We start from the raw sequence: 22,067 nt of genomic DNA on the forward strand, positions 1-22,067 counted from the left end.
TGGCGGGGGGGGGGGGGGGGGGGGGGGGGGGTTGGGCATCTTATTCTCTTACGGTTTTCTCCTCTGCTAGTATAAAGGCAGCATCCACCTTTTCTCAACCACATCTAATAAACTCAGAACTGGTGTGAATTGTTACCAATCCTTTCTTCGACGTCATCTCTTCCTGCCACAGTTTCACACCTGTCCAACAGGCATAAGAAAAAATGGTAGAGTAGGATTCACTGAGTTGACGGAATAGGTTAAGTCTCCCACTCAGAACAATTCTGAATTGTTTATATAGATACCCTCCCTCGAGGCAATGGTCTGAGCATAGTAACTTCCTTCCAAAGAGTATAGTATAGAAAGGAGAGGCAAAAGTAACTTTACAGCGGAGAAACAAACACTATCTCCGGTCATCAAGATCAACATCATTAAGGCTAAGTCATGTTGATTACATTCTTGACATGATAAAAATGGCACCCTCGTTTGTAGTCTTCGTTCCAAAACCCATCACCCCAGTCTAATTATGAGAAAAAAACATTAGACAAATCCCAATTAAAGGACATTTTAAAAATGCCTATTCAGGACTCCTCCAAACTGTCAGACCCATGAGGAATCTAAGGAAAAATGATGACTAAATGTAAGGTGTATCCTGGATGGGATGCTGCAACAGAAAAAGAACATTAGGTAAAAATGAAGGAAATGTGAATAAATATGGGTTTCGGTTAATAACAATATATCAATTTGGGAACATTAATTGCGACAAATGTACCAAATTAACCATAGATTAAGATAAGATGTTAACACAGGGGAAACTTGATGCTGAGTATATGAGAACTCTGTTCTAGTCTTGTAACTTTTCTGTAAATCTAAAACTATTCTATATTAAAGGGTTAAAAAAAGAAATTGGCAAAATATCATCAAAATCCCAACAAATTGCAGCCACCTTGCAAGATCCTCCTCTTGGCTTGGCAGATAAGCTTGGTTGGCTAGGATGACCCAGATCCAGTCCTATCTCTGCTACGGATCAACCATGTGACCTTGAGCAAATCATTTAAGCCATCTGCAACAACTTTACTTCTCTATCTTCATTATTGCCATAATAACATCCAAACCATCCCTCCCTGACAGGGATGATGTAAGAATGATATATGATAATATACTTCAGGAACCAGTCATGCTACCAAGTCAGGGAGTTCTTATTGCTATAATAAAACAGAGTCCATGGTGGGAAGAGCTCATCACCTGATGTGGGCTCTTCTAATCTATAAAATGCCTCAGGTGCAGTAAAAGAGAGGAGTTGGTGGTATTCTCCACATCTGCAACAGCACCTACAGGCCAGATCAGTTTTTATTTGCAGATTAAAGACAAAAGGTATTGCCTGATGCTATATATTAAATACAAACAATCCTAAAAGTTACCATAGTTTTCAAAAAATTGGCAATCACCAACTGTATTTATGTAGAAGATGCAAATACATGTGTTCTACCAGAATGTTTCTAAAACACAGAAAGAGAGCAGAATTTTACCATAAGTAATAAATCAAAATACTCAGTATTTGCCATGTATATGTTCCCATGCAAGAAGGGCCTCCAGTTCAGGCTGGGCAATGAACATTAACAACCATGGGTCATATGTTGGCACTTCTATGATGGCCATAAAGAGACCTCTGAGAAAAAAAAAAAAAAGCAGGGAACACGGTGAGTATCTGATGAGACAAATGTTGCCCAGGAGACTATATACTCTTGAGTTCCCTTTACTCTTATGGTTTTTTGAAAGGATAATGGCATCTCTACTAATGGTTCAGAAATCACGTTTCTTTAAAAAAGCAAAATACTTTATAAAATAGATATGAGGCATGCTCTTAAAATTCACTCTGCAGGGTTCAAAAAGCAGGCAAGTGCAAGGTGGTTCTACTGAGTACTCAGATGACTAGACCTATTAAATAAAAAACTTAACCTCAAACTTCTTGGTGAAAAATCAGGAAGGTTCTGAAGCTATGGGAGAGCAATGTGCAACCCTAGGCAGTCCTCTTTGCTCTAGATTTTGGAAAGAGTTCATACCACCAACATCTAAGATTAACAATGACCAATCTTATGTATCTGGTTATCCCCCTTTTAAAAGCACTTAGGGAATAATACATCTTTTTTAAAGACTGTATTGTCTGTTTATTTTAGAGAAAGAGAAAATATGAGCAGGGGGAGGGGCAGAGGAAGCAAGAGAATCTCAAGCAGACTCCCCACGGAGTGCTGAGCCCAACATGGGGCTCGAATGCCTGGAGCCTGAAATCATAACCTGAGCCGAAATCAAGAGTCAGATGCTTAACTGACTGACCCATCCAGGTGCCCCAACAATATATATTTTTAAATGTATTTTTAGTTTCACTAATTCCAAACCAACTGGAAAAAAAAAAAAAAAAAAAAAGTAATACTTACAGAACTCCAAAATGCCCTATGTGGATTTTCTAATGGTCATCTATTACTAGAACACTACCCTCAATGTATATGCATAATTTAATAAAATTACAAGCTGTAATTGGTTAAAATTTGGAGACAGAAATTTAGCTTCTGCAAGGGCACATGGTAAAGGGGCTAAAATACCCACCACATCCAGGACAGAACTGCAGGGTGTCAGGGCCCAGGACCCTGATCACAAGGGTAAAGAAAATGAGAGCCTGCCTGATTAATGCAGTGCCAGTTACTGGGCCATAACTTTTAGATTCATGGTCTCTAATCCTCATAATAAACCTGCAAAATTGGTATCAGTGCCCTCATAAAGGCTCATGCTGAGACATATTAAATAACTTACACTAGGCCACACAGGTAATATATATATATAACCCGAAGTAAAATTTGTTTTCCAAACTCCAATGTTTTTACTGTAACTTTTCACAGCTTTGTCACCAATTTATTTAGAAGTCATTGAGCTATTTGTGCCAACATTTAGGAAACATTAAAGAAAGAAAGATATAAAAGCACAACCTTATTCTGCTCAGAGAAGAAGATTCCTTTTGTGGCGCCTAGGTGGCCCAATCAGTTAAGCGACCAATTCTTGATTTCGGCTCAGGCCATGACCTCAGTGTCATGAGATGGAGCCCCATCTCTGGGCTCTGTGCAGGGCATGGGATCTGCTTAGGATGCTCTTTACCCCACTCTCCCCCTGCCCCTGCAGGCTCCCACTCTCTTCCTCCCTTAAAGAAAAAAAGGAAAAAAAAGCACAACCTTTTACTATAACTTTATGAAATAGGGATGACTTGATAGGTCTTTCCTAAAGTAAAAATAAAATTCTTTTTTTAAGAAAAGTCTTTCAGAAGAACCAACCTGAAAGTGAAGGCCCACACAGCCCATGTTCGAGTTTCTTTATTAAGATGGCCATAATAGCATTCATTCTAGGGAGAGGGCATTAGCCTCTATACAAACCAATGTTAACTTGCCGTTAGACTCTGAAACAAAACCTGACTTCTTAAACCGGCGGTTCAGTTTCCAATCTTTGCTCTACTCTTATTTTAGAGGTTATGAGTAGTAGAATGCATGCCCTAAAGCGTATTACCTACATAAAACTCAGACAGGTTTTTCCAGTTACATTACTAAGACAACACAAAAACTGCCACCATTGTGACAGTCCCAGATATCAGCAGCTTCTATCCATACAGCCTGGTCGACTTTCCATTTATTTATAAGATCCATAATCTGAAGTTGGGCCATTGACAGAAGGCCAATTAATAAGGCCCTTCTGTCTACTTCCAGTTCAAATGACCCTCACCCTAACAAGGTCAGATGCCAGGAATAATAATCCTCACTGGGAGAGAGTTGAAAATTATTTGGTAGATTAGCTAAATCAGTAAATTAGATTCTAATGTAAATGATCAAGGCCACAGAGATAAGTAGGATCCCAAAGTGAGTTTAGGAGAGGAGACCTCAGAGGTCATGACGTAATCACTAGTTTCTTTACGGAAATTTTGGTGAAGCAGGAAAAGGTAAACAATTATAAATGCCAAAATAATATGTCAGAACTGCAATGTTTCCCCACACCTTACCTAATAACAAAAGATAATGGTGATATGATTTCTGTAAGGTTTCAAAGTGCCACTCCCTCATGTCAGTCCCAGGAATGAGAAGTGGGATTTATAAAAACAGACAAGCCAACTGTAAAATTTTCTTACGATCGGTAAGTTAAGTTCTCTAAAGACCTCTGCATTAGGGTCTGTAGTTTCCAACGTACTATGTATATTTTAAACTATAAAACCACTATTAAAAATGTTTTATGGTTTTTCCATTAATTCTTATATCATACCTGCCTATATTTCTAAGATTGAACATTAGTTTGGCAATTGAGAGCTGAAGTAAAGGAGGAATGGTTTGACAGGATTCCAATGAATTTTCTAATATACACTTTTAAATACCTTGTGAGGCAGGCCATTGTTAATTGGCTCAAGCACTAGTGATATGTTTTCATCAATGCTAACATGGTAAGGTAAATATTAACAACCAGACTCGAGGACAGGCCATCCCGTCATCACATTTACTTATTACTAAAGGAGCCAAGAAGCTACTACAACCTCAACCAAAATTATGTGAATAGTTCCAGTTACTTAAGTCCACTACTAAAATATCTAGATACTGATGAGTTATAAAGAAGCAAACATCTTCTAAGAAGAAACTTTAGTGTCAGGGACAAATACACCCAGTTTTTCTCCAACCTGGCCCAAAGATTTAGAAAATCCTTGAAGCATCTCTAACACAACGTGTCTGAAGAGAGAGCAGAGATAAGAACACTCTTCATCCCATTTTCTGTCAATGCTTTTTCACAAAATGACTTACACTGAGGCAAGCAAGCCCTGTACCAGGCAGAAATGCTTCAGATACAGTCAAATAGTAACAGAACCGGCAACTCTGTGTTCTGTGCGACCGACCGCAGCTGCATTTAGTGGCCTAATCCTTCAAGGAAGTATGTACAGAAGGTGTATGAAGGAGGTAGCATGAGGGAACTCACACTTCACAGTCCTGTTGATGGGGGACCACAGCCTAGAGATTTCTTTGCTAGGGCCTCCTCGAAGAAATTAGCATAAAAATGACTGTACTTATCAGAATCTGTTAATTATTTTCCTTGCTATCCTGAAAGACGATTTTCTACTGTAAGATACATTTATTGCTAATATTAAAGTGCACACGGTCACTACAAATATGCCAACGGGTTGGGTTGTGAAGACAGACGGACCCGCAGCAGAGTAGATCAGGCGTCAGAGAGAAGCTGCCTGAAATGAACAAGGATTCTCCACTTACAACCCGGATAATTCACACATACAATGTAAGGTGGCCGGGGCGGGCGGGCGGGGGGCGGAGGACAGTGGGATGCTGAAGGGAGATTACAAGCTTTGGTATCAGTCGGGTCCAGGCTGGAAACCTGGCTCTGACATTTGTCCAGTGACCTTGGGCAATTGAGTTAACCTCGCATGCCTCTTTCATGAAATGAGGATAAAATTACCCTCTCTGCCTAACTCTAGGATCTTCGGGAAGGTTAAATGAAATTACGCATGCAAAGTACCCAGTGGAGTGCCAAGCACAAAGAGGCTCTCAACTGTCAGATCCCACATACGGAAGCAGTGACATCACAAACGTTCACTTACTGTTTTCCGAGCATCGTATAATTTAAGCCAAAAGGTGAGAGGGTGGCTCCTTCCAGGAAAAGATTTCAAACTCTTAAAAGTATTTCAAAGGTGCCATGTCAGTCAGGAGTGACTGGTAATTTCCTAACTGTTGCTGCCCTGTGTCCACTCCAGCCCCTTTCCAACCCGTGTTTACCTTGTGGAGACTGTCCACTAACCCAGACACCAGCTGCATGTGCTTCCCCTGGAACACAGAGAGGGTTTTGTCTGGAAGCAACATGTGGTATCAATTTATCTTTCTCAGCAACGGCAACAAGGAATCCACTGACTTTAAAAATAAAAAGGGAGTTGTGTAATTTAACTCTTAAAGGCCCCTGCCCACTCTTCTTCTTCTTCTTTTTTTTTTTTAAGACAACCCCTCCCTCTCCCTCTTTTTTTTGTGCTATCTCAAAAGCAGAAAAATGAGGGTCATGGCTGTCAGCTCCTAAGCCAGACCCACTGCTTCCCACCAGGCAGATTGCAGGCATCCACCTGGTCCTTCCAAGGGATTTCAATGGGGACAATCTGCAAAGGATTGCCTTTAGACACAGTACTCAACTACCTTGCACACGGGACCAGCATTTCAAGTAGGTCTCACTGCTTTGACTTGTGGGCAATGACACTTCAGGATGAGGCTGCCAAATGCCGGAATTCTAATATATGCATCTCCTGAGCAGTCGATGATAGAGGTCACGTGAAAAGCCCAATGCAAACCACAAATCACGAGGAGACCCAGGGGGCTGTGTGCCACTGCAGAGTAATGCGAAGATATAGCTTCAGGAGAGGGCCTGGGAAGCTGTCTTTGATTTATAATGACAGGCTCTTTTAAAGGCAGTTCTCTGGACAAGGCCCTGACTTCTCTTAAGTATTAATTCCTCCCCCAGACTGCCCATTAGAATCACCTGGGGAGGCTTTACATACTCCTGCCTCACTCCTAGAGATCTTGATTCAATTGGTGTGGGTAAGGCCTGGGTAGAGGCCAGATTATTCTAATGTGCAATTAGAGCTGAGAATCACTGGAATTTCCCCCTTACCCTTCCACTGACTGAGACTCTAAGTCCAATCTAATGGTCCCTAGTCTTCCTGGATCTAGTAGTACAGCACAGTTGATGTTGTCTAAGTCCAAGTTCCTCCTATTTAGAAAATAAGGGCAGGAGCCGGGGCTACAGATTCAGGCCAGGATTATATGTGCAGAGTAAAACAGAGCAAGTACTCAGGCCACTGGGATCCAGATTAAAAAAAAAAAAAAAAAAAAAGGCAAGGGAAAGGATGAAGGGTCCTGGACCTTGCACTGTCTTGTGGGCAGTCATCTCATTCTGTCCTGTGTCACTTGTCCACCCAGCACCAACAGGTATGGAACAAAAAAGAGGGTTATGTGGACATGCACAAACCTAAGGATTGACGTAGGCTGAAGAAAGGATGACCTGGAACAGTAACTGATCCCTATAATTTTCAGGAGCCTCCCTGAATTAGCATGCAATCGCAATCCCATACAATCTCTTTCACAGACTATCCTTCAAGCAAAATGCCAAAAAGATAGATTGGGTAAAAATTACTACTGAAAAAGCCATACCCTAATCCTTTTTTTTTTTTTTTTTTTGCCATACCCTAATCCTGAGGTACTTATTAGCTCCCACTGTTAAGAATACAGCAAAGTATTACTTAATGAACTTCCCTGAGGACATATTCAGCCTCAAAAATAACAACCACATACTCCTGTTTCTCATTCCTTCTCATTCCTCAACTGTGCAAAGACACTACAGCATTACATTCGGTGCAAAAAGCCAAGCAGTGCCACCATCTGAGGGAGAAATGTGAAGCTGGTCCTTCCTGTTAGATACCAGTAGAGTCTAGGTTTTAGCTGGCTTATCTTCTTCCACTAGATTTTATCTTCTTTGGGGCTAACTTGCTCAAAAGCCAGTACAGAAAGTATGATAGCACAAAACAGACTTGAAATCAGAAACAATTATTATTTCTGACAATATGGAATACCAGCTGTAATAGCCAAGCAAGCCTTTCAGACTGAGAAGAAAACTTAAATAAACATTCACATAAAGGATTGCACAATCAACCCTGATGTGTAAGACAAGTTCCAGGCTAGCTCTATTCTTTCTCTTGTCTAAAACACTAAGTTTAAACCATTAAGGGACTTATTTTAAAAAGATGATGTTCTAAAATAAATATTGTCAGGAACTTGGCTGAAGGATTAAATTTCCAGCTAGAAACAAGATTTCCGTTAAATTTGCTAACAATAATCCTCTACCCACAGAGATCTCTTTGAAAACTAACATTTGTTTCAAGTTTTCATGCGGTAAGTGACAGGTTCTGGTATCTCTTTAGAAGAAATAAAATAGGGGCGTCTGGGTGGCTGAGTCCCTTAAGCATCTGCCTTCGGCTCAGGTCATGATCTCAGGGTCCTGGGACGGAGCCCCACATCAAGCCCCGCATCAGGCTGCTTCTCCTTCTCCCTGTGTGCTCATGCTCTCTCTTGCAAATAAATCTTAAAAAATAAATAAATAAAATTATAACACTCGTCTAATAAATAGCATAATGAACCCATTCTCTAAGCAAAGTAAGTGAGATACATGAGGCTCTCTTAGAAGAGGAAGGGCTGGGCAGACTATCTGTCCTGCCCCCCCAGTGATAAGAAGAAATTTCTCTTGAAGAGCATGAAAAAGATGGCTACCACTCCACTGCAGTTTTGCTGGGTTTTCTATGTGGGTTTTATTTTCATATTAATTTTTTTTTTCACTTAGTAATCTTCTTCTCAAGCTCTTCCACAGCTGTTTCTGTTCTTGGAGGGCAAGAGGGAACATTCCATTCCTTACAGCCAAACCTGCACTTCCGGCACAAAGAACCCTGGCAGCCTTGAAACCTCTGCCCACACCCACTCCCTGCAGCACCCTGCCCCTCCCCACAAACCCTCCTACTTCCAACCCCCTGCCTATCCTCAGACTGAGGGAGAAGGACCTCAAGGTATGCAGTCAACAGAATGATAGTCCCCAGAAAGCAGGTTAAAGTTACAGCATTTGGCAGCCCCTGCTCTCTTCCTCCAAACTTCTTCCCCGATGTTACTCAATCCATTTCCCTTTCCTATGAGGGGCTCAGTAAGCACATGCTATGTAAATTCCCTGGTAAGACCATGCATGACTAGCCACATGGAATGGATGCTTCAGAGGGTTAAAGGCCATGAAGCTGCAGAACAGACTGCCAAGTAGAACAAAGTAGAACAGAAATAGTTTTACTATTAACATAATTTTCATTTAGATTTAAAAAAAAATAAGGTTGTAAATTTTTCCAGTTTGAAAATTTATTGTGGCTGTAAATAAAATAAAAGGGCAATGGAAATACATGACCATAATTCAGGAATACATTAGAGAGTTTAATCACTTTCATGGCATCATATAAGTGATCAGAGCAGAAAGTTCAGTAAAAAGTAAACTAGGGAAAATGGAGAGGACTGTGAAACCCATCTAGTAACAAGCAGCCTTAACTCATAGTGAAAGAAACAAAGGACCAAAGATGCAGGGGAGTACCTGAACTCAGCTACCAAGTGGACTCCAAGCTGAGATAAACTCCAATCCCCCAGCCTTAAGGTATAATACCTTACCACATCAATTGAAGGGATGAAGTGCAGGGCACAAACCTGGGGAGTATCTCCCACCAACCCATCCATCCACCCACCTACCCCATCTACACATCTACCAATCCAACCTCAGTCTGCCTTATTTTACAATCTGAGGAATAGAGGTCTGTCTCCCCCAACACGTATCAAACTCTGTACAACCTGTCACCATATTATAGCTTTAGCATCTAGCACGGGGCCTGGTACATAGTAGGTGCTGAAAAAATGTTTGTTTAATTAATGAATTGGTGGGAAGGGAGCAGAAGTCACAAAATAAATGTGAATTATACTTTGAAATGTTATAAAACATAATAAGCTCCATGAACAATCCTCAAGTGAGTGAAGATGGAAGTAAGCATCCATTGTGAAATGTGAAGTAGCAAGTCTCTCCCTTGAGTATTAACTTCAATTATACAATCCAATTTCCAAAAACAAGACGATAGTCTAATTAGTAGACTTAAGGTTTTCTATAATAAGAGATGCTAAGAAGAGCAAAATGACAGTATGTGAGCTACCTGGTAAAGCAAGGGCTTGGCACAAAAGTCCCCTGTCCATCTAGGGAGAAGAGCGGACTCCTTACCTGTCTTGGGATGCTTTGGAGCCTCATTACTTGGTAATGAAGTTGGCCCAGAGCCCTCAGAGGTACACTCAAAATCACAGATAACACACTCTGGTACTAAATCTCCTCCAAGGCACATTCAAAGAAAAACAAGAACAATAAAAATCCAAAATAGAGTCTATTTCACCCGCAATCTGAAAGAATTTAATGTACTTGATATCTACCAGGACCAATGCTCTGTGCTTGACAAATCTAATCTCATTTTATTTTCACGACAAGCCTGTCAGGTGGAAACTGAGGTACAGAAAAGTTAAGTAACTTGTCTGGTAGGTGGTGGTGCTGGTAATCAAGCCCGAGGCTAACTCCAAAGTGAAGCTCTCGCCACTGTTCTATGTGTTTCCCTCTGATGTCACTGAAGTGCCTATGGAGAGAGGCATCACTAACTAGTGACCAAGGAACATGTAAGAACAAAAAAAAAAAATCTATGTTATTGATTTACATGTACCCATGTCTAAGCCTCTGCACATGATCCCTAGGATTACAAAAGCAAGAGAAAGAGTGGAAAAATGACTAGCCATGAAGCGAGCCTTGTTGAAATCAGATCATCTTTAGAAGTGACACCTTTTTCCTCAGATACACCCCAAAAGAGACACTACTGGCATGTCCTAACCTGACCTGGGATCACCACTCTTAGAGAACAACCAAACGTGATTACTGCCACGTCTTAATATGCTATTAAATACCCAGGCCTTCCTCAGTGATGTGTCAGGTGGCTTCTGTACTCAGAGAATATTAACCGGTGAGTCAGGTCAGTACTACCTGGCTATCCTTGGCAGACGTATCCCGGCCTTCAAACGGCTGGCACCATACTATGGGTCCTCAAGCCAGAGACATCGGGCAAAGCCAGGCAAACGTCTGCTTTGTCCTGACCTTGCTATTAGGAGGCTTAATCTGAAACAGGGACTCAGCTCTGTACTATTTTAAACATATAATTAGTTTATTACAGAGCCAGAAAAGATTAGCTTTCTTTAAATCTATGTGAATTTTAAAAAATGCTTTTTGCCTGCCAACGGACAGCATGATCAGAATGCTTCTGTTTAACCTCAATCAAAAACTAGTAGAACATTGCTTTCAGGTTGTATATGCACACTATTTTATTATTTGTCTTCTGGCAACAAAACCTGCAGAAACAGAAATCACTGACAATGCATGCAAGCACATTAAAGGGATGGCTGTGGAGGTGCTAAGTGGGTGAGTTAAACAGCTTGAGAGTTTGTCATCTGAAATCCAGGAAAACGGCTTTTCTGTTCTTAGTTTACAATCCCTTCCTTCACATGAAATTCACTGGCTTTAGCATCACGCATACAAACACAACTGTTTCCAGCTCTTCAGATGTTATGGCTCAGAAAAGCCATTCTTTTTTGTCTCGTTATTTCGAGGGCAACTGATTTCTTCTGGGTGGCTCTGAAATATATGCCAGCGTGTGGGCACAGTCACACAGCTAAGCAGAGCCCACACCCTGGAAAGACTGGGAGGGATAGAGGCACATTTTTCAGCTAGGGAAGGAAAAAGTTTGGCCTAGGATTTACAAAACAGACAAGCGTGTATCCATTTGGAAGCAGGCTCTATTCCAGATGTCAGTGTTAATTATTCTAACAGTCATCAAAAACTCAAGATGATACTGGTTAAAAGCAGAAGACAAAAACATAAATGCCACATAGCAGAATATCTCTGTTGGCTACTGCAAAGAAAACAACTGATGGACTTTCTCTTTATAGGAATAAAAAGCAAGCAGTCAATTCTGAAAAATGACTTAGGCCTACAGTACCCTTCTTTTCTCCTTCTACACCCTAATGCAATTCAGCTAAAAATGAAGCCTCCTGAGGAACTGCTTTCTCTACCCTGTAACCTCACCTGCATGTGCAGCATTTCGCTGTACTGGTTTTGCAAGATTTCTTCTTGTTTAAAACCACAGGGTGCAAAAGTGGCTGATGACCAATGTAATGATATTGCTAAATGCCAAGTGAATCAACTATTCATTCCAGGGCACTTCTGGGTGCCAATTACACATATAGATGAGCACCACACAGCCCAAAAGTCCACATAAAATGATCAAATACAGAGAGAACACTTTCCTCAACTAAGGAATCAGGCACTCATGCCACTGTTCTGGAGGAAAAAACATTTAGATACCCATGCATTTTTAACTTAAAATCTAGGATGTTCTTCCTAAATGTACAAGTGAGTAATAGCACCACTCTCCTAACCATAATGAATTAAAAAGGCTGAATGTACATGGGATAAGTCACAGTTTTTCTAAAGGCCATGATAGGAATGCAGTTCTTTTGTATTAATATGTACTCAGCTCTAATCTACTTTGTGTGTGCAGGTGAGCTCAAAAGCACTTTAGAAACTGGCAACAGGAGCATCAGTAGTACAGTATCTATCATCCAAAGGGCAGCAGGGATAATATTAACTGGCAAGGATAAACACATAAAATATGTCTATCTCAGTATGGTGGAGAGTTAGGGGGTGAGCCCACTCCTCACCCAGCAGGTGTCACAGGGCTCCAGGGTTCACTGGTCCCTGCATACCAGCGGTCTGTGATTCCAAGGCCATTCTTGAGGACACAGGACCCCTGGCCTTTTACCTGCTTTTTTCGCTGAGTCTGACTTGGTAAGTTTAGTACACAGATTTTCTCCTGAACTTCCAGGAACCCATCACTGGGCTCCCTGAAGTATCCAACTCTTTCCCCTTAGTCAGGTTGTTCATCTGCTAATAGGAAATGTGTGTGTGAGCTCACAGAATGATCAGATACTAGATATTCCCCTAAAGCATAACAAATCATCGTACATACAGGGGCCTCTGCGATTAATCCCCTCAAATCAAGACAAAGGAAGAAAAATACACAAGGACAGATGTGTTGCTGAGCTATTTTCAGGTTCAAAGGTACCTTCAAATAGTACACTTCTAACTCTCTGAGGCATTATCTGGAGCAATATCACCCTGTGTTAGCTTTCTCCAGAAAGTTCATCAGGTTCTTTCAAACAGCCATGATCTCAAGAGCCTTTCCAAGTAAGAAAGACAGCCGAGTCCTGATGTTTATTTGTGGACAGAAAGAGAAGTCACACAAGCCTCTTGTAGGGTTAATAAATCCAAGTTGAGAGACAATTCTCCAAAGGTCTCTGGTGTTTCTGCATGTCTTGCAAGTGAAGTACTAATGGTCTTCTCTTCTGGATTATATTTCTAGGATAGCATCTCCCTCCAGAGTAATGTACAGATACACTTACTGCCCATTATAAAAGATAAAGGATCCTAAACTCAGGGTTCTCCTCCTGTTAACAGAAACGCACCACATTGCAGAGGCATAAATGTGGGCCCATCTGTGTCACTCCTATGGGACTTGGGGACAAAGAGGAAACTGATGCAAAATCTGCTGCTGCTTGTGCTGTTTGCTGTGCCGTCTGTAATTGATTCCTTTGCCTTGGACCTAAGAGTCTCACAGCTAGTGGGGTCAAATGCAAAAGATGCAACTTGGCAATTCATCTCTAGCTAACCTTCTTCTCTACGCCTAAGTAAATGAGAAGGAACACAAGACAAGGGGATGAAGAAGGAAAATGAAGTCACAGGAAGGGGAGGCAGACATGCGTAGATTCAGCATTTTGAATATTCTAATCCGGCTCTGCTGAGGACCCATAAGGCTTTATGAAAACAAGCTATTAATAAAAGGGCAGCTCCCCAAACACAGTCACTTTGCAGTGTTTCATCTGCATCAGGTCACCATCTTTTTCAGCTGTTGCTTGATGCTGCTGTTTGCTTGTGAAGGGCAGAGCTGAGTGGGTAGCAGTTTTTGGTTTCTCTTCTTGCCTTTCTCAGCCAAACACGAGAGCAGATCATGTTATGTCCACTCTCCCCATCTCCCTGACAACAGACTGCCCCATCGCATGGCAGTCCTCTAGGTAACATCTGTTGAGTTTCCACAGGGTCCAGATCTCCATTTTGGAGGCCTGGGCCATTCTTGGGAGGAAGGAGCTTCTTAGTCCCCTATACTTGTCTACGGGCTGCCCCAAATTTAATCCTGATGAAAACGCTTTCGGGCCTTTCTCCTTCCAACAGTGACTTTGTTGTTCTAACAGGTTACACGTGTAAAAACCCAGGATTCCCTCCTCTTGCCATTTTAGCTCTCCCATATCCATTTTTTTCATTTCTCTGAAAGTATTTAGCAGCTTTAAGACCTGTAGAAAGGAAGATGAACTAGGCAGTGCCGTGAACCAAAAGCAAACACATGCATATATATATTTATATATTTTCTCCAAGTTTCCAGAAGAGAGTTAATTTTCTAGCTTATTAAATATAAACCAGAAGCCTCTACTACAAAATACAAAAACTTTACAAGATTTCATGCTCTACAGTTTAACTAACTGATTTAAGCCAGGCCTGTTCTGGTACATAGGAAATTGATATTTTCTTTTCCCTACCCTTTCCTCTTGGATAACCTACTTCCATTCTTGGCAAAAGGAAGCATATATTTACTACAGTGTTCACATGCACCTACACGTCCATTGCCTCTGGAATAATACTGAATTGTTGCCACACGGCCAAATAATGTGCTCTTTGAGAAATAATTATCAATTAGAGTGCTATAACATGGGCCAGCAGTTTTACTCGGCTCGCACTGTGTGGTATTTTGGCCACCAAACACAACAAGCTTTCTTTGGTTACTCTTTACATCCATCAGAAAATTACATTAATTTGCTGTGACGCTATTTGTGGACAGACGTGGAAAAGAATGCAGACATCCAGGAGTAAATTAGAGCCAACTCACTCTACTTGGGCAACAGGTTCCTCACCCCCCAACTCCCCCAGTTACCGCAGATACTGACATTTTACAGGGACCCCAGCTTGGGCTGGGTGACAAGGGCTGCATAAAAAAGGAAACTATTAGCAACAACTTGCAAGTAATCAATTTCTAGTACTTTCAGCCTAGAGTAGCTGCCAAAAGAACTTGGCAAAACCCATCATTTAAAAAAACAGCAATTTAAGCTTACAGTGTGGTATTCTTACTATAGTAAAACAGGTTTTATTTTGTCTATCTCAATCTATATATGAGGTCTAAAAATAGAAAAAAATAAAAGTTTAAAATTTAGATACCACTCGGACACTAAAAAAGCCTTCTGGCTTTTCTTTCTTCTTGGCAGTTCTTTTATGCAGTATTATGTTTAGTGATGATTATTAAAATATTTCTTGGAAGGAAAAGGTGCATAAAAACATGAATAACTCATATGCATTTATATAAGAAGGCAACTAGGAAGTGTTAAATTGCAAAAGAATGCACAACTACTTCTTATTACTGCTAAAGATGCCTGATATATGAAAGACTCTCATTTCTTGAAATGAACTCCTCTTTTATTTTCTCTTTTGAATTAAACTGCACTGAATAAAGTTAGCACCTGCAATACAATCCAGGAAGTCCAGCTTTAAAGAAATAGACTCTCTTTTCCCAGGTTCTTCATCTCCAAAGAAATCTACGTTCAGCATTGAAAGTCATAGTAAATAAAGTATCAGATTGTAAAAAACTAAGCTGTTGGCCTTAAACTTCAGAAGCAATTAGAAGTTTATAATGTGGACATTATTTGTTTTATTAGAAATCCTACTCATGCCTCCAATGGACAATGTGATTCAAATACAGGAGAAGATAACATTTTATTTTTAATCACGATTCAGGATTTTTTTTAACTGTTTCAGGATTTTTTGAAAAATGTTTATTTAATTCAAATAAACATTTGGATTAACTGGCAAAAGTATTAACCAAATGCAAACTTCAAAAAAATATTGATACCTACTGATATTAAAAATGTACATAACCTCAGACTTAGTGGAACAGGCCATTCAATTCTTCTTTCTTATTAACAGAAGGCTGATTTGTAGCTGGGCACATGACTGTCCAGAAGAAGAGAGACTAAATTCTCCACCCTTCCTTGCAGTAAGGTGTGGCCTCACGACAGTTCTAGCCTATGACATATAAGTGGGAGTCCTACAGAACTTTCAGGAACACTGTTTAAAAGTAGCTGACTCAGATAAGACATAGTCCCTTTTGTTCTGCACTTCTTTTTTCCATCTACATCTAGATGAACCATGAGGGGACCTTGAGAATGAAAACCACCTGCAACGACGGAACGGAATCTCAGAGACAAATCCTCAATCACTTCTTAGCATTACTCTAACAGTCCTAGACTTCTTTTACATGAAAATAATTCACTATTAAATTTGAGTTTTCTGTTATACATAGCCCATACCTAATCCTAATTGATAAACCCAAAAATTCTATTTTTAGGAATCTTACTGATATGCCCTTCTACATGTGTTATCCATGTGTTTTCTCTTTCTCTCAACTTCTGCATATATTGATAAAAATAGTTGATTACAAAATTCCAAGTATTAATAATGGTAATTAGAGGTTCCTATTCCTAAACACATCAAGTAAATAATGCAATAGACACACACACTTAGCAAGAAAGGCTTTTCTGTGCCAGTCTCCCATCTACCTTGATGTACATGTCATCAGGCACTTTGATAGTGCTTTTCAATGAATGACTGTGTATGTGCTGGACACTGTCATCCTCGATGTTACAAGGTTGATAGGGCGATTAGTGATCCTCCTGGCCCCAAAGAAGCTTTGATGTGGAGACCACTGAGAATAGGGACTCAACACATTTGAGTTGAGTGAATAAAGAGGTGTATTATCATGAGGCTCTTAAAACTTGTTTTAAGTCAACCTGGATATCAAGAGAAAAGCATTTTGGGAGCCATGATACATAAAAATGAGTTGTGGGAAAAATGGCTGAGAGAGACCTATGGCCTTAAAAAGCTACTTCTACCAATCATGGGAATATGCCTGGGCCACTGAGCCAGCAACAATTTTCACAAAACTATCAGAAATAATATCAACAGCCAGTGAGCAAAGAATATATAAAATATACCACAATGTCATAACTTGTACAAAGGTTTACACTCTTCTGACTCTGGAGCAACAAGATATGAGAAGAAAGTAAGGCAGGCATAGTGACGTATCAGTTTTCCACTCAAGCCCAGAACATCAATTCTAAAAAATAAAAATGCTATCCAATAAGGAAACCAATGGCCTCATATCTGGACAATGTGGGATAGCATCCAGTAAGAGTATTAAAAATAATTCTATATTCCCACTGAACCAAATTGTGGTTAGTTATCCTTCCCTAAAATGAATTTTCAAAAATCAGGAAATGAGCAAATGAAGAAATCTGTCAGAAAGCCATTCCAATATTCTGAATAATGAACACTATACAAGAATAAAAACTATTACATTAAGATACCATTCGACTATCTCAATTTTTCATGTCTAAAATCTAGATACTAAAAACTGTGTCTATGTAGGCCTAGTAAGCAGTGCAGCACTAGGAATATTTAACTACGCTGCCCAATTCTGTCAAAATATAAGAAAGAACATACCAGGGAAACAGTCCTAAATATTTCTAGTTAGGTATGTACCTGCTGGGTTATAGTCACTGACTATTAGTGACAAGGCCATCCCCAGGAGAAGAAGAGAAGATGGGCCATTTACTCAGAGGAAAGGGGGTTACTTAGTAATGGATATATTAATTTTTTACTGATAAATACAACATAGTTGTTCTCTAAGCCTCTGTGGAATAAAATGGGTTTATTTCAGAGTTCAGCTGTCCTCTTGACACCTCTTAACCTCTTGTTATGCTACTGACTCCACTTCTGGCATGTGATAAATAAACCTGTAAAGTCTTGGTTCTGAAATGGCCCCTATGGCACCAACATCCTTGCCGAAGTGTAAGGCCACTGGGCCAGGAGCACCAACTCCTTTGGTGTCTCCCATGAAACTCCTCACACAGGACTGGGCACAAATGTTCTTTCACTAAACTTAAAACCACACCAAAGGAAATGTTAAAAAGGGGGAAAAATCCTACAAGTCACAAATGTTTGATGAACTAACAGCTAATTTTGGAAAGTGATGTTAATGTTAGCTCATTAATATTTTGTCGTCAGGTATAAATGCTCTGCATCAAGTCCTGAATTCCTTTTGCTTAGGGATTTCAGCAAACCACCCAGGATGTTCCATCCTAATTGCTTCCCAAGAACTAGCACCTGGTGCTTCTTTTAGTCTTCTGATCATTAACTTTGAGGCTTCTAAAGGAAATGACACAATTCCAATGACAGACTTCCTCTGACACAGGGGTAGATCTACATTGGCACAGAGTAGAAAGAATAACAACAAAGGCTTAGCCTCTCCCCAGTCTCATCAGAACTGCCAGGGCTGGAGCCATGGGGGAAGAAGCAGAGGGGCTTCCCATACATACACAGTATTCAAACAGCTGTTTACTGAGGTCCTTCTATGTACCAGGTATATAAGAACAAGTGAACAGAGTCCTTGGTCTCATAATTTTGTGGGGTGAAGCTGGAAGTGAGGGACAGACATTAATTACAATGAACAAATACATACATAATTACAAACTGTAAAAAGTACTCTGAAGAAAAACAACAGGGTAACATGAGAGAAAATAATGGGTGGTTTGGATGGATCTAAGACTTAAACTGGAAAGTCAAGAAAGACCTAAGACCTGGAGAATGAGCAACCAAGTAACAAAAGTCATCGGAATGGATGAGTTCACCTAGAGGGAAAAAGGGAGAAGACAAATCTGAGTTTTCTTTGAAATCATGCAACATGAGGTCATGTCAAGATAAGGACCAAACAAAAGAGAAGAGGAGCCACTACACAGGAGGGGACGGTGGTAATCATGGCCATAAGAACATAGTACTTCTAAAAGGAGAGAGAAGTCACCAGTGAAAAATGTAAAAAGAGGAGGAGATGAGTGTCCCTGAGCTTTGGCAACAAAGAAGTTATCACTGGTGACTGAGTGCTAGTGGCAGAAACTGGGAAGATGCCAGCAAGGAATCACAAATCATAACAAAAAAGCTAACATTTATTGAGTGCTTATTATGTACTAAGCATTATTCTAACAATGGGGGTAACATTATCCTTCATTTCACAGATGAGAAAATTGAAGCTTGAGGAAAACTTGCCAAGACCACAGGATACGAGTGAAGGATTCAGGACTGGAACTCAAGAGGTCTAGCTCCAGAGCTTAACACCATATAATGGAGGCCTCAGGGGGTGAGGGAATAGGATCCAGGGCCTACAGGCAGGGACTGGCATTGTCCTGGCCTTTGAGTGACACACAGGACTTTCCTAGAAGAGATCATGAGATGAGGTAAGAAGATTCTACAGGCAGATTTTACTGGTGCAATAGCCATGGGATTGTCCTTTCATCTGGAGAAAATAATTACTGTTTAAGGGCTGGTACATCCCAGAACACACACTATGGCAACTTCCAACTTGCTTTTCCACCATTCATCAGTGAGAGATTTCTGAAAATAATTTCAACCTAGAGATGACCTAAGGGGCACATACTGCTGCACTCCACACTGAGGTCAGCTGTTATGGCTCCTGCCCCATGGACTCAGTTCTCTGCAGTTCAGCTCTGAACAGTGTTACTTTTAGTCTGTGGGCTCCACTGCCAAGGCTGGGCAGGAACAAAGCAAAGCAAAACACACGGCATCGTTCTGGCCATGTGTCCTTTCCTTACATGGTTTAGGCAGGAAGGAAAATGGAGCAATGAGAAGAAAGTGACGGATTGCCGTGGAACAGCTTTTCATTCCATAACAAACACAAAACAAAACAGAGCAGCTGTGCATTTCTTCTGAGGTCTGCTCATCTTGTTTTCAAAACCCAGCAATCCCATGGCCTTCACTTCCACCTGGAATAGTTTTTAGGTACTTGAGAGGGGAGTGCTAGTTTCCGAGGCAACCTCAATGGTGCAAACCAGTAACGAAAGTAAGCTATGGTCCCTGCGTGGCCTCTCTGAGCCTTCCCATTCCCCCACCCTGCCTGTCCTTTCTGCCTTCAGCCAGTTTAATGTACACTAAGTCCATACAGGTCAAGCTTGCCCAGGGTAAAGAATTTATTGTTTATACAATAAAATTGTAAGAATAAACAAAAAAAAAAAATGAAGTCATCTGCTATAGAACAGCACTGCATAAGAACCAGGGTGAAACCCAATTCCTCCTGAAGTAAAGCTTCCCATATATTACCAAATGTTTTACCAATATGTAAAATATATTTAACATTTAATAAGTTGGTCTCTTTGGATTAGGAAGTAGAGAGCACGGAGAAATTCTTTAGCTGGGAAGCTTAGGCCTGTACTTATCATGTGAAATCCACATTATGTTTAGATTCTTAGAAATGAGCTCACTCTGTATGCAAAGGATTAGAAACAAACTACAGCAATAACAAAAACTGAAGTTGCAGTAGCTGGGGATGGATTAGCTTTCTGGGACCACTAAAGAGGCTGCATGCTACTCAGCGGGAGGGGAGTCAGGCAATCCTATCCTTGAGTTTTCTAGCAATTGTCCAAAATGATGCATGTTAAGGGTTAAAATTCTCACCCTAGTGAGAACAGTAATTTAGGGTGCAGTAATTTAGACTGCCATACACAAATTATTCTAATTTTTCAAAATTTTTGCTATTTGCTAGCCTCAAATTGGGTAAAAGTTGCTGAACTTTTGTTTTCAGTCTTTAACTTTCCTTTGATTATCAAAGTAACACATGCTTATTCTAATAATCGAGCAATCAGAAAAATGTGGAGACAATAAAAAAAAAAAAACCCCACCTAAAACCTGAATTATTAGGGCTTAGTATTTCAGGTTTTCTGTCTTCTTGCATTCTTCTTCCTCAATCCCGCACAGAATGCCTTTCCAGCTATCCCACCTGTGTAGACAGGTCTTAATACAAAGAATGGCAACTATATTCAAAGTACAAAGGTTCCCCCCCAACCCCACTAAAAAGTTTATCCTTTACAAGCAAAACACAAGAGGGATATTGATTGTAGGGTAACTTCTGAAAAGGGGGTGGACAGCTCTAAGCCCTACTGCACACACCATACTTGAGGTTGTCCCTCGCATACCTGATACCTGGATTTTAAGGGTTGCCTCTGTACTCCCCGGTTCCCATGTTCCATCCTGTCTCCTATGGGACAATCAGGCCACTAAAGGGGGAAAAAAGGCCCAAAAATGGGTTAAGGGGAATTACACCTCACATCTATATCAAGTAGTCATCATAACTCTGTCAGTTGCTAAGTTAAATGTTATTACCTTATTTAATGCAGAAGAAAAATGGCACAGGGAAGATGAAGCAGAATTCTGGAATGGGAAGAGACATGAGAGATCAACTAACACTGACACTCAAACTACTTAGTGGAGCCATGGAGGTTCTTTAGGGCTTTAGGTGAGGGAAGCAGATCAACTCACTAAAATTCAATGTGCTAAATGTACCAAAATCCATTGCTTTCAAAGCATTTACAGAGCTCTTTTAATACCATTAGTAGGAATTTTTGGTTTTTGCTGTTAATGATGAAATATTTTAAAATAAATTAAATCAATACCTTAAATTCAAAGGCATCACAGGGAAACCAAAATGAGCTAAAACAATCCCATCTCACTAAAACGTTGAATTTTGTTTCTAATCAGTTAACAGCATAGAAGGGTCAAATAGATACTTGTTAAATGAACTTACGAATGAATTCCCATTCACTCATCCATCAACTTTGTAGAAAAACCTAGCATGAAATGGTAAAATAATTCAAGGTAGTAGAAAGGAAGTCTGGAAAGTATTAATGAGCTGTGTGATTAATAACTCAAATTCCCTATCTTCTAATTATACATATGAAATTGTGCAAGATCAAAAAACCCAAATTAAAAAAATGTCCTAAACATGTTATATAATGGATGCTAAAAAGTTTACACAACTGAAAATGGATAAAAAAATTTTAGACGTCAGAATAAGTGGAACAATATCCACATGAGATACTGACATTTCTGTTACTGATGAAGTATTCCCTGTGAATTTATTTAATATGTGCTTAGTGTTCATAAAAGTCTAGTATGCTGCTGAAAGCACTCAGTGTCCTAACACAGAAGCATATGGCTACCTTGAGAGCAGGGGTGAGGAGGAGGGGTACCTCCATTTCAATTCAGCCTACGTGTATTGCTGTCCAAATTATGTCACCTGAAATATTCTATCTTAATGCCTACTGTGCGACAGCTAATCTTTTCTGCACTCTTGCATGTGTTTTCAAAGCCTCAATCCCAATTATCACATGATGACATCATATCTACCTTTCTTCTCCAAGGAAAACTGC

General features: G+C 40.2%; 1 protein-coding gene across 5 annotated transcripts in view; it reads right to left on the minus strand.

The window, feature by feature from the left end:
• The window catches only part of FOXO3 (forkhead box O3), a 122,830-nt gene that overhangs the window by 19,277 nt on the left and 81,486 nt on the right, over positions 1–22,067 (minus strand). Inside the window, exon 1 of one of the 5 annotated variants that reach the window (XM_077902858.1) lies at positions 5,781–5,801. The exons of 3 other annotated variants lie outside the window; for them this stretch is intronic. The gene's annotated coding sequence lies outside the window, so the exon portion shown is untranslated. Of the gene's footprint in view, positions 1–5,605; positions 5,738–5,780; positions 5,802–22,067 lie in introns of those variants that run through there. One more of the 5 variants, XM_077902860.1, reaches the window with a different exon arrangement.

The sequence above is a fragment of the Canis aureus genome, chromosome 7 (genome assembly GCF_053574225.1).
Source record: "Canis aureus isolate CA01 chromosome 7, VMU_Caureus_v.1.0, whole genome shotgun sequence".
Taxonomy (NCBI): domain Eukaryota; kingdom Metazoa; phylum Chordata; class Mammalia; order Carnivora; family Canidae; genus Canis; species Canis aureus.